This window comes from Coenobita brevimanus, chromosome 26 (genome assembly GCF_032717465.1).
Source record: "Coenobita brevimanus isolate Jiangsu-jjx chromosome 26, ASM3271746v2, whole genome shotgun sequence".
NCBI lineage: Eukaryota > Metazoa > Arthropoda > Malacostraca > Decapoda > Coenobitidae > Coenobita > Coenobita brevimanus.
This window is the reverse complement of record NC_136979.1, coordinates 11975085-11987410: the sequence shown is the minus strand read 5'-3', so window position 1 is coordinate 11987410 and position 12326 is coordinate 11975085. Positions and strand designations below refer to the sequence as shown.

The window sequence follows — 12326 nt, the reverse complement described above, 5'->3', positions numbered from 1 at the left end:
TTGGAAGGACACAAGTCAAGAGTGAGAGCCGTGGAAATGAGTTATTTAAAAGGAGCCTGTGGAGTCACATGGAGAGACAGGCTGACGAATGAGGATATAAAGGAGCATTGTGGTGTTGATGTGGATGTGATAGGAAGCATTATGAGGAACACACTGAGGTGGTTTGGCCATGTGGAGAGGATGGAGGGTGAAAGACTGACGAAGAGAGTGTATGTGAGTGAGGTGGAGGGGGAAAGAGGGAGGGGGAGGCCGAGGATGAGATGGAGAGATGGGGTGGAGAGGTATATGATAGAGGGGGGTGTGAGTTGGGAGCAGGGGAGTGAAATGGCGGGGGACAGGGCGACTTGGAGGCGATTTGTTTGTGGCCACCCCACACGGGATTGAGGCGTCTGGCAATAGATAGATAGATAGATAGATTCTCTACGTATTCTTGTGTATTCATTTCTTGTTCTTTTATATTCTTCCTTTGTTCTGTTGTTACCTCTCTTTCTCCAATTGTTCCACGCCTTATCTCTCTCTTTTTTTGCTATCATACACCTTCTATTAAACCACTCCTTTTTCCTGTTTTCTTTCCCTCTTACTCTTGGTACAAATTTTTCCACTCCCAAATTATAGAGGTCTAGAAAGATATCCCACTTCCTCTGTATCTCTCTTGTTTCTCTTAATTTTTTCCAATCCGCATTTTCAAAAAAGTTTCTCATTCATTCATTCATTCATTGCCAGACGCCATGTATCCCAAACGGGGTGGCCAAGGGCTTAGAGTTAATTGTTTTACAGGGAGGGACACTAATCCTCCACCAACCCCACTTGACACGTAGGGATGCCAACAGCATCTGGTGTTCCCAGGCGGTCACCCATCCAAATACTAACCAGACCCAACGTTGCTTAACTTCGCTGATTGGACGGGAAGCGATGTACTCAACGTGGTAAAATTTGCTTTCCCAAAGTTGTATCTTCCCTGTCTATGAAGCTTGTCTCTTGGCTCGACGTTCCCTATTAACATCTGGAACTCAATGACCACATGATCACTTTTTCCTAAAGGACAGAGATATTTCAATGATTCTATTACATCGGGTTCTTTGGTGAACAGTAAATCTAACCTTGCTGATGTGTCCTCACCTCGAAACCGTGTCTCTTCTTTGACCCATTGCGTCATCACATTATTCATTATTATATTTAATAACATAGTGCCCCATGAATCCTAGCCTCCCGCCTCCCAGTATCATTCCTCCCAGTTCACCTCTTAACAGTTAAAGTCACCCACTAAAAGTATATTATTGCCTTTCTCAATTATTTTTTGCAAATAGCTAGCCATATCTGACAACATCTCATGGTATTTGTCATCCTTCCATGCTCTCGTCTTTGGGGGAACATACACTACCGCCATATCTCTCTTAACATTCTCTCCAGTTTCTAATTTCATATATATCACTTCAGCCCTGCCTTCTCCCATTTCCACAGTATCTACATTTATGTTGTTCTTCACTGCTATCATCACTCCTCCCTTTTTTTCATTTCTGTCTTTTCTCCACAGTTTGTATTTACCATCTCCCAAATGAACATCAATATCTTCTCTTAATTTGGTCTCTACAAAGCACATGACATCAGGTTCATGTTCTCTCAAGAAATTGTTAATTTCGGTCCTTGTCGATATGAAACCATCAACATTAGTATATATCACCTTCAAATTATTTTTGAAGTTTTTAATACCCTCTTCTCTCCTACTCTCTATCCTTACCACTTCCTCAACTTCTGATCTTTCACAGCCATCCCCCTTAGTTTCCTTCAATTCTATTTCCTTAAATATCACTTCCTTACTTTCATATCCAATACTCTCCAAAAAAAAGTATTACATTCTTCCTCTGTCCTCTTATCATTTTTTCCCTTTACTTCTTCCTTTAATGATTTTAAAACTTCTCTTTCTTCTTCATTCAGATCTATTCTTATTATAATATTTTCCATCCCCGCCTCTGCTTAATTTCCAGGTCACTTTAAGTACTGTATCTCATTTATTACACTTTCTGATGTAAACTTGACTCTCATTGGTCTTGTTTCCCCTTTCTTATGAGGCCCTATCCTCCTTACTTCCTCAGTTTCTTTTACCCACTTGTCTCCTTCGGGGTCAATCTTGCCTAATATTCCTCTCACCAGGTTCGTGTCTCTCTCGAGTCTTACGAACCTAACCTTTTCTTTCTCTTTCCTGTTTCCAAATATTACCACACATCTGTTCCTTTCTACAGTTTCTCTCACTATTTTCTCTTTTTTTCTTCAGTATTTTCACTACATTTTCTTCCATTTTTTTCTTGTTCATTTCCCTCTCTTCCTGGTTGATCTCTCTTAAGCTAACCACTTCTTTCTGTTCTTCTTCTACGTGTGCCGACTTTGCCTTATGCTCTTCTAATACATTACTCACCTTCTCCGTTTTATTAGTACTCTCTTCTAGTTTCCTCCTCAATTCAACATTTTCCCGCTTCTAATTTCTAATCTCTTCATTCGCTGTTTTATTGGATTGGATCAGACTCTGTATGGTAGTATCCGTATTTTCAGACACATCACTAGATTCTCTACTTCCTTTTCAAGTTCACTAATCCTCATAATTAATGTTTTAACCAGGTCCATGACATTGGTGTTTGTATCAAATCCTTGAAATTCGAGTCCCTCATTGTTTACATTTTCCGCCATGTTTGATGTTGGTTAAGTACCAAAACAGCTGTTACCGAAAAAAACTACAAACATTCATGTATGTGTGTGTGTGTGTGTGTGTGTGTACAGTATATACAGTATCTGTCTATTTAAATACAGTCAATCCTGGTAAATTGCGGCAATTTGGGTCTGGACCACTGCCATGTTTTATGAATTCCGTGATTTATGAATAATAACTCTTAAGTGAAAAATTAATTTGGGTCTGGACTTTAGCCAACTAGCCCCCACAGCAACCTACCTACACCTATCTAGGCACCATCAAACACAATCGTACAAATTTAGGAATATTCAGTGCATGTATTAAGGGATCTCACCTCATTCCTATGACGAATTTGCTTAAGTGAATGGAGTGGGGTGGTATTGGGAAGAACTTAGAACCTCTCAGCGCTTGTTCTTCCCAAACTCTTTCACCAGCTTTGAAAACTTCTCTCCCCTCTCAACACAACAAATGAGCTCCAAACATTGACTGTACGACAACTGCAGCAGCTTCTTGATGCCATACTGCTTAGAGCACTTCACTGGGGGGTCAGGAGAGGCCATGGCAGGTAGGAGGCGGGGGAAAGTTGCATAAAAAAGGCAGGTAACTCTTGTACTCCACGGCGACGGTCTGTAGTGTGCAGACTGGCGGGACAAGAACAACAACAACGTGGTGGCATTAGTATGCACACTTGCCACCAGGGATGCGTGGTGATCGGTTGTTGGGTCGTGATTTTCAATTTGAATGACGCGGTTTACGATTCTCCTCGGAAAAGGCCCACTTGGGTGCCTAGGTCCGCGATTTTCGTGACTTAACAGTGATTTAAGAGTGCCAGCAGTCTGACAGCCACTTAGACGTGATTTATGAACACGCGATTTACGAGGATTGACTGTAATACAGTATTATATATATATTACATAGGTGTGTGTGTGTGTGTGTGTGTGTGTGTACAGTATGTACAGTATCTATCTATCTATCTATTTATGTACAGTATAAATATATATATATATATATATATATATATATATATATATATATATATATATACAGTATATATATATATATATATATATATACATATACATATATATATATACAGTGTATATATATATATATATATATATATATATATACAGTATATATATATATATATATATATATATATATATACATATATATATATACAGTATATATATATATATATATATATATATACAGTAAAAATCCTATCATTCGGCAGCTGATTATTCGGTAGATCCGACATTTCGGCAGTTTTAAGAAATAGTCCCTTTTACGAAAATCTCTGATTGTTCGGCAGATGTCTGGAATAATCTCGACAGTCAAGGAAGTGTTATCTGTGATTTGCAGGCCTAATGTTTCATTACATTTCTATATGTTCACTATAATCAGGTATAGTACTGTACTTATTACAATATTAGGATCATACGGTACAGTAACCATCCCCCCAAATTAGCGAGAGTTACAGTCCAAGCCCCCTCGCTAATTCTTGAAATTCGTTCATTCTTGACTCCTTCCAGAAAATGACATTTACCACTAATTGCGTAGCCCATGAACCACTGATACTGTAATGCATTACCCATAAATAAATGTTGCTTGTTAAATCTGTTTCCCCGTTGTTTTTAGCTGTATGGCTGTGACAGCTCTTGTATTTTGATTCCTCGGCATAATGGTGGAAGAGACTGTCTTAAGTGTTTAACTAAACCTAAGCTAACCGAGTTTAACTGTACCTAATAATTTAACCAAACCTAACCTAACCTAAAGTCGGAAAAATACATAAAGGAAACTGGAGGAAAATGAATTGCAAAGGTCTTTCTGATGAAAGTTAAATGTACATTTAGCACTCATTCTTTTGTTCGTTTTTGTGTTTATATGTGAAAGAGTATTGACGCAAACAGTAATATATCCCATTAACCCCTCAATAACCTCCGGCACTGAACAACCCTTTACAGTACCGATGTCAGTGATGTCAAGTTAGTGTGAGCTAAAAAAAAAAAAAAAGAACAATTATGGGGAGGGAATGAAGGTCACTGATATGTTTACACAACTCTACGCTACGATTCCAAGCAGTCAGGAGGTCGCTTTATCTCAGATGTTTTCACCCATTTGGTAAATGCACCGTAACTTTATCAATTCTTCCATGACTCATAGCAAATCATAGCATGGGTTTAGGAAGCTAAATAACACATTGCTCGGTGCGCCATATGATTATCTTCACATCTTTTAGAAAAATAAATTGATTCCTGAAGAATGGAAGAAACTTACTCTACGTACTCAAAGAGGGATTAAATTTTTTCCATTTTCTTAAGGGTGTGAAGATAATCATCTGGTGCACCTAGCAATGAGTTATTTAGCGTCCTAAACCCATGCTATGATTCACGGGAAAATTGAGAAAGTTACGGTTCATTTACCAAATGGGCGAAAACATCTGAGATAAAGCGACCCCCTGACTGTTTGGAATCGTAGCATAGAGTCGTGTAAAATACCAATGACCATCGTTCCCTTCCCATAATTGTTCAGTTTTTCATAGCTCACTAACTCGACATCACTGACATCGGTACTGTAAAGGGTTGTTCAATGCTGGAGGTTATTAAGGGGTTAATGGAATACATTACTATTTGCATCAATACTCTCCCTTTCACATGTAAACAAAAAAACGAACAAAAGAATGAGCGCCAAATGTACGTTTAACTTTCATCAGAAAGACCTTACCAATTCATATTCCTCCACTTTATTTTATGTAATTTTCCAACTATTTTATTTTGTGTTTGGAAAAAGTACTGTATACTGTACTCACTCCAAACATATTTGTAATAATATAAGTAGTGATGACAATGTTCACCAATACAAATGATGTACTGAGCTGATATGTAATATTCCGTATCATTTCGGCCATCCAGGAAGTGTTATCTGACTTGTAGGCCTAATGTGTCAGTACACTTGTATATGTTCACTAATTTATATATATATTTCAGATTCAGGTATAGTACTGTATTGATTACAGTATTGTACAGTATACAGTACTCTCTCCAAACACAGTTGTAATACCATAAGTGGTGATGACAGTGTTCACCAATATATTTAAGGTACTGAGTGGGTAGGTTTTTTTATTATTCGTCAAATCCAATTTCTCGGCAGCAGCCTGGTCCCATAGATGCCGAATAATAGGACTTTTACTGTATATATATATATATATAGGAAGTTATGAACTAGAGCAGATGGAAGGGGTGGAAGACGTATGTAAGATATTCACGGAAGAGATAAGAGCGGCGTGTGAGGCGGTTTGTGGAGTGAGGAGGAGATGTAAGGGTGTGCAAGGGACAGCATGGTGGAATGATGAGGTGAAACGAGCTGTGGAACAAAAGAAGAAGGCATATGGTGAATGGTTGGTGAGTAGAGGTAGGGGAGAATATGAGAGAGAGAAGAGAGAGGTATATGTGAGCAGGAGAAGGGAGGTTAAGAGACTGGTGAAGGAGAGTAAGAAGAAAGTGGATGAAGAGTTTGGGAGGAATCTGAGTGTGAAATGGAGGGAGAGTAAGAAATTGTTTTGGAAGGAGGTAAAGAAAGTAAGGCAGTGTGAAAGGGGAAATAGTAGGGGAGTGAAAGATAGGAATAATAGATTGTTGGTGGAGAAGAGAGAGAAATTGAGGAGATGGAAGGAGCACTTTGAGGATTTGTTGAATGTAGAGAGTGAAAGCAGTGTGAGTATAAGTGGTTGGGGAATGGCTGGGAGAAGAAGAGATGAGAGGAGGGAGGAAGAGATCAGTAGGTCGGAAGTAGTGGAAGCGATGAAGAAGATTAAGCTGGGAAAGGCCCCAGGAATTGATGGAGTGTGTGGTGAAATGCTTAGGTATGGGGGTGAGATTGTTGTGGAGTGGATATGGAAGTTGTGTAGATTGGCTTGGGAAGAGGGAAGGGTTCCAGAGGACTGGAAATCAGGTATAATTGTTCCTCTGTACAAAGGAAAAGGGGAGAGAGAAGTATGTGGTAACCATAGGGGTATTTGCCTTCTTAGTGTGACTGGTAAAATATATGGTAGAATACTCATTGATAGGGTTAGGCATATGACAGAGGAGCTAGTTGGAGAAGAACAAGGGGGATTTAGGAAGGGAAAAGGGTGTGTAGATCAGATATTTGTTCTAAGATGTTTAGTGGAGAAGTATCTAGAGAAGGGAAGGAAAGTGTATGCTGCCTTCATGGACTTGGAGAAAGCTTATGACAGAATAGATAGGCAAGGTATGTGGAAGGTATTAAGAATATATGGAGTGGAGGGGAAATTGTTGAGTGCTGTGAAGAGTATGTACGAGGGAGCTAGGGCTACGGTGCGAGTGGATGGTGAGCTGAGTGAGTTCTTTGATCTCAATGTAGGACTGAAACAGGGGTGTGTGATGTCTCCATGGCTGTTTAATATATATATGGATGGGGTTGTAAAGGAGGTGCAAGGTAGGGCAGTGGATGTGGGGGTGGCCCTAATGAATGAGGATGAGATTTGGAAGCTTCCGGTGTTGCTGTTTGCTGATGATACAGTATTGTTGAGTGAAGATGAATGGGAGTTGCAAGGTTTGGTGAATGAATTTGGGACAGTGTGTAGGAGGAGGAAGCTGAAAGTTAATGTAAACAAAAGTAAAGTTATGGTGTTTGAGAGGAATGAAGTCACAGAGTGTGCAGTGAGGTTGGATGGTGAGGATGTGGAGAATGTGAGTGAATTCAAGTACTTGGGTAGTGTGATGAGTAAGGATGGAACTTTGGGGGATGAAGTACGTGAAAGGGTACAGCAGGGAAGAAAGGTTGTTGGTGCACTGAAAGCAGTGATGAGAAATAGGGAGGTGAGTATGGAAGTTAAGAAGTCACTGCATGATGGTATTGTGATCCCTACCCTGACGTATGGAAGCGAGGCGTGGACCTTGCAAGAGGGGAACAAGTCAAGAGTGAGAGCAGTGGAAATGAGTTACTTGAGAGGAGCATGTGGAGTGACGTGGAGTGACGTGGAGGGACAGGTTGACGAATGAAGAAGTGAAGGAACGTTGTGGGGTAGATGTGGATGTGGTTGAAAAGATTAGGAGAAATACACTGAGGTGGTTTGGACATGTGGAGAGAATGGAGAATGAAAGACTGACTAAGAGGGTGTATGTAGGTGAGGTGGAGGGAGGGAGAGGGAGGGGTAGACCGAGGATGAGGTGGAGGGATGGAGGTGGAGGGATGGAGTTGAGAGGTATATGAGGGAGGGGGGGATGAGTTGGGGGGAGGGGAGTCAAATGGTGGGTGACAGAGTGACTTGGAGGCGTTTTGTCTGCGGCCACCATTTGCGGGATTAGGGCGTCGGGCTATAGATAGATAGATAGATAGACATATATATATGTATGTATGTATATGTATATATACTGTACAGTATATATATACACAGTAGATGCTCGATTTAATGAACTAATTCAGCCAACACGTTCCGTTTTCTTCAATTTTTCGTTAAGTCGAGTTCTGTAACCAAGGTTCAATATAAAGGAAATTTTTCTGGTATTTTGAGGATCTTTCCGCTTAATCCTTGAAGCCAACGGTCAGGCCGAGTTTCTGATAATGCGCAACCAAACCTAGCAAACTATTGTCTTTTCACTCACAATTGTAAATCCTTAACACAATGCACTGTTTTTTTCACTGCACAACACTGTAAATTCCCGTGTGGTCTAGTGGAGAAGTTCTTGGTGTCTATTCACTGTCAGAGTCCAAGAGTATCACTGGCACGTGACCTAAAGGTACGTCGCTGGGTCATGGTGATGGTGTACCCACTGCAGACGACTCTGAAGACAGACGCAAACTCACGTCGAGCGGTGACTCCACCGTGGCTGACGTGCTGGACTGTGGCTCAGAGCATGAGGGCCTGTCTTGGGGAGGCAACGGAGTGGAGCCAGGGCCGGGCACAGCGGGGGTCACGGGCCTGAAAAAACTGTCAGTGGTTGATTGACGCAAGGCACGACAATTCTGACGATTAATGATGCTCTGCCTGAAAACATGCACTTCCTCCACAAGGCCCAAGGACCCCATCTCCATGTCGCAGTCCAGGTGTTCCACGTAGTCCAGAATGAACTCTAGGTGTTCCCGGAGTGCGCTCAGCTTGGGGATGGCTGGAGTTGTGTCATGCTGAGAGGAGTCCCCATCATCGTCGCCGTCCTCGTTGGAATCTTCAAGCTGGGTACTGACACCCGCAAATGACGATGCGATCTCGATATCAGACAGGGTCTGATACCCAGGATCGCCCTCGTCGTCATCCAACCACTCACGCACATCATCCACATCAACATCGTCACCATGCGTACGTAGACGTCTATCTATCTATCTATTGCCAGACGCCTCAATCCCGTTTGGGGTGGCCACAAACAAATCGCCTCCAAGTCGCCCTGTCCCCCGCCATTTCACCACCCTGCTCCCAACTCACACCCCCCTCTCTCATATACCTCTCCACCCCATCCCTCCATCTCATCCTCGGTCTCCCCCTCCCTCTTCCACGTAGACGTGCAGGGAAGTAATCCACGTCAAAATCTAGGAAATCATACTCCACATCCGTTCTGAGAAGCAGATGAGACCAACCATTTTCTAGAGTCTTGACAGGGACTTCCTTCCATGCACTGGCCCAGTTGTAGATTGTAGACTTGATGTTGTAGCCGCGAAGGTTTTCCAAAGTCCGTTGGCCTCGCGTGTCCCGTCCCTCTCTGCGCTCATCCTCGTCCTCGAGAACAACCATCACCTCGTCCAGGAACTTCCGTCGGTATAGGCGCTTTGTTGCCACGATCACTCCTTGGTCCATTGGTTGGATGAGAGCAGTCGTATTAGGTGGCAGAAACATGCACCTAATCCGGCCATTCTCAGCCACCAAGTCCTTGTCGCACGGGTAGGCAGGTGTACTGTCGAGGAGAAGGAGGGCCTTTACCTGGTCGCACGGGATTCCCACTGTCTCCGTCTGGTAATGTATGACCTCCTTGACAAAGTGGCGGTGGAACCAGTCTTTGAAGATCACAGCTGTAAACCACGCCTTCAAAGAATGGTACCAGACGACAGGATGGACATCCATCACCCCACGAAGACACCGAGGCTGCTTTGCACGGCCATCAATAACGGGCTTAAGCCGGTGCATGCCATTAGCATTGGCACAACACAAAGCAGATATCCGTTCCTTGGAGAGCTTGCGGCCAGGTACACGCTTCTCCGTCTCCTCGGCTAGAGTGTTCGTTGGCAAAGAGCGATAGAATAAACCAGTTTCGTCAGCATTGTAGACTTGACCGAGAGTGAGGCCCTCCTTGTCGATCAAGCCCTTCACCTTGTGCCGAAACTCGTCAACTCCATCCTCGTTAGCATCCAAAGTTTCGCCATGAGCTTTACGGTTGGTAAGGCCATGCCGTAACTTGAACGCGAAGAGCCAACCCTTGGATGCCTTGAACTCTAGGGCATCGTGAAGCCTAGCGAACTTCTCAGCAGCAGCCTTCAGCTCCATACCACGTACCATCACACCGGCAGCACGTTGTTGTCGATACCAAATCAACGTGGAGCAGTTGACTTCAGCAAACTTGGGAGTAAACATCACCTTCCTCTCCAGTTAGACGAGTGCGCACTGTGAAGAGAACGGACTTCTGAGTGCGAATGACTAAATTCAGTGCAAGACTTCATGAACAGTGTACTGCAAGTGCTTCAGGAAATCCTTCTTACTGTCAGAGTCTGAGAGGAGGCGGTTATTCATCGAGATGGCCATGGACTTGCTGTAAGTAGGCAGAATGTTTCATACTGTACTCTACTGTATTTTCCAAACTATACTTACCTCAAACACCTCATTTCACTCTTTTATGTCCCTTATTGGTGTGAATATGCTGTGTCTTAGGTGCTATGCATGTGCAGTAGGAAGGTGTTTTTCTGAGTTAGGCTAGGTTAGGGTCCATAACTACCAGTCCAGGAGCCAGGGACTTGTAAGTATCCAGAATGTTGAATATTGTATGAACCTACCTCAAAAACCTCATTTTATGCTTCTTTTGCATTTATTTCATTCTTTTATGTGCCTTATTGGTGTGATTTGGGTCTTAAATAGGTGCTATGCATGTCCAGAGGGAGTTGTATAGGTGTTTCTCTGAGTTAGGGTCCATAAGTACAAGTCCATAAGCTGGGGCTCAATATCCGGACAGGACCACTATCCGGACCTGCCTATGGCTCTATTACGTCGGATATTGGAGAGATTACTTATATATACACATATATAACATATATATACATAATATATACATATACATATATATATATATATATATATATATATATATATATATATATATATATATATACAGTATATATATATGTATATACATATACAGTATATATAATATATATATATATATATATATATATATATATATACAGTACCCTCGCGTCCAGCACGCGTTAGTCCAGCACAATTCGAGTCCAGCACGGTGAGCAATTAATTAGTATTATTTAATACGATTTAATTACTGCAACACGAGTGTGTTAGCATAACACGCACAGAGCTCCGAGAAGTGGGCCAAATCCGCAGAGTTCACTCTAGCACGATCACCCCCGGTCCAACGCGGCCATACTGGACATTCCCATGATGATGATAGCCAATGAAAAACTTCTGATCAAGTAGCCTTCCCCGTCCGCTATCGTGACGTGATCGTGATGCCGCCCAATTAAAAACGCTTCTGGTGTCACGTGATGTTTTGTTTATATTTCTCCTGCCACAGAGCCACTCAGTCGCATAATTGCATTGGAAGGTGCTTTTTTCTTGCTGCAGGGAAGTGAGCATGGAAGTGAAAAAGTTACTACATGACAGTATTGTGATACCAACTCCAACGTACGGAAGTGAAGCTTGGACGTTGTTGGAAGGACACAAGTCAAGAGTGAGAGCCGTGGAAATGAGTTATTTAAGAGGAGCCTGTGGAGTCACATGGAGAGACAGGCTGACGAATGAGGATATAAAGGAGCGTTGTGGTGTTGATGTGGATGTGATAGGAAACGTTATGAGGAACACACTGAGGTGGTTTGGCCATGTGGAGAGGATGGAGGGTGAAAGACTGACGAAGAGAGTGTATGTGAGTGAGGTGGAGGGGGAAAGAGGGAGGGGGAGGCCGAGGATGAGATGGAGAGATGGGGTGGAGAGGTATATGAGAGAGGGGGGTGTGAGTTGGGAGCAGGGGAGTGAAATGGCTGGGGACAGGGCGACTTGGAGGCGATTTGTTTGTGGCCACCCCAAACGGGATTGAGGCGTCTGGCAATAGATAGATAGATAGATTTTCTGCTCTTGTTACTGCATTTTACCCTGCTCACGATGCCTAGGAAGCCTTCTGAGAACCCCAAGAAGCGTTGGCACCTCCCTCAGGCCACCAAGCTAGAAAGCATCGAGAGGAAGAAGAAAGGGGAGAGGAAAGTTGACACTGCCAAGGCCTATGACATGAATGAAGCCAACGTGATCATAATAAAAAAACTTAAGACAAGATCATGGCAGCCGAAGGCTATCACACGGCACTTCATACCAGGTTTGCCGAGGATACGATGGTAAATCAGAACGGTAACGTGGTAAAATTGCCGACGATACCACGGGCATATGGAATTCATCTGGATGGATTCCTGCCGAGCATAC

General features: G+C 42.7%; 1 protein-coding gene and 1 pseudogene across 1 annotated transcript in view; both read right to left on the bottom strand.

Moving 5' to 3' along the window:
- LOC145394070 (glutamine amidotransferase-like class 1 domain-containing protein 1) overlaps nt 1-12326 on the bottom strand; it is a 326615-nt gene that overhangs the window by 54807 nt on the left and 259482 nt on the right. The window lies entirely within an intron of this gene.
- Nucleotides 822-941, bottom strand: LOC145394267 (5S ribosomal RNA; annotated as a pseudogene).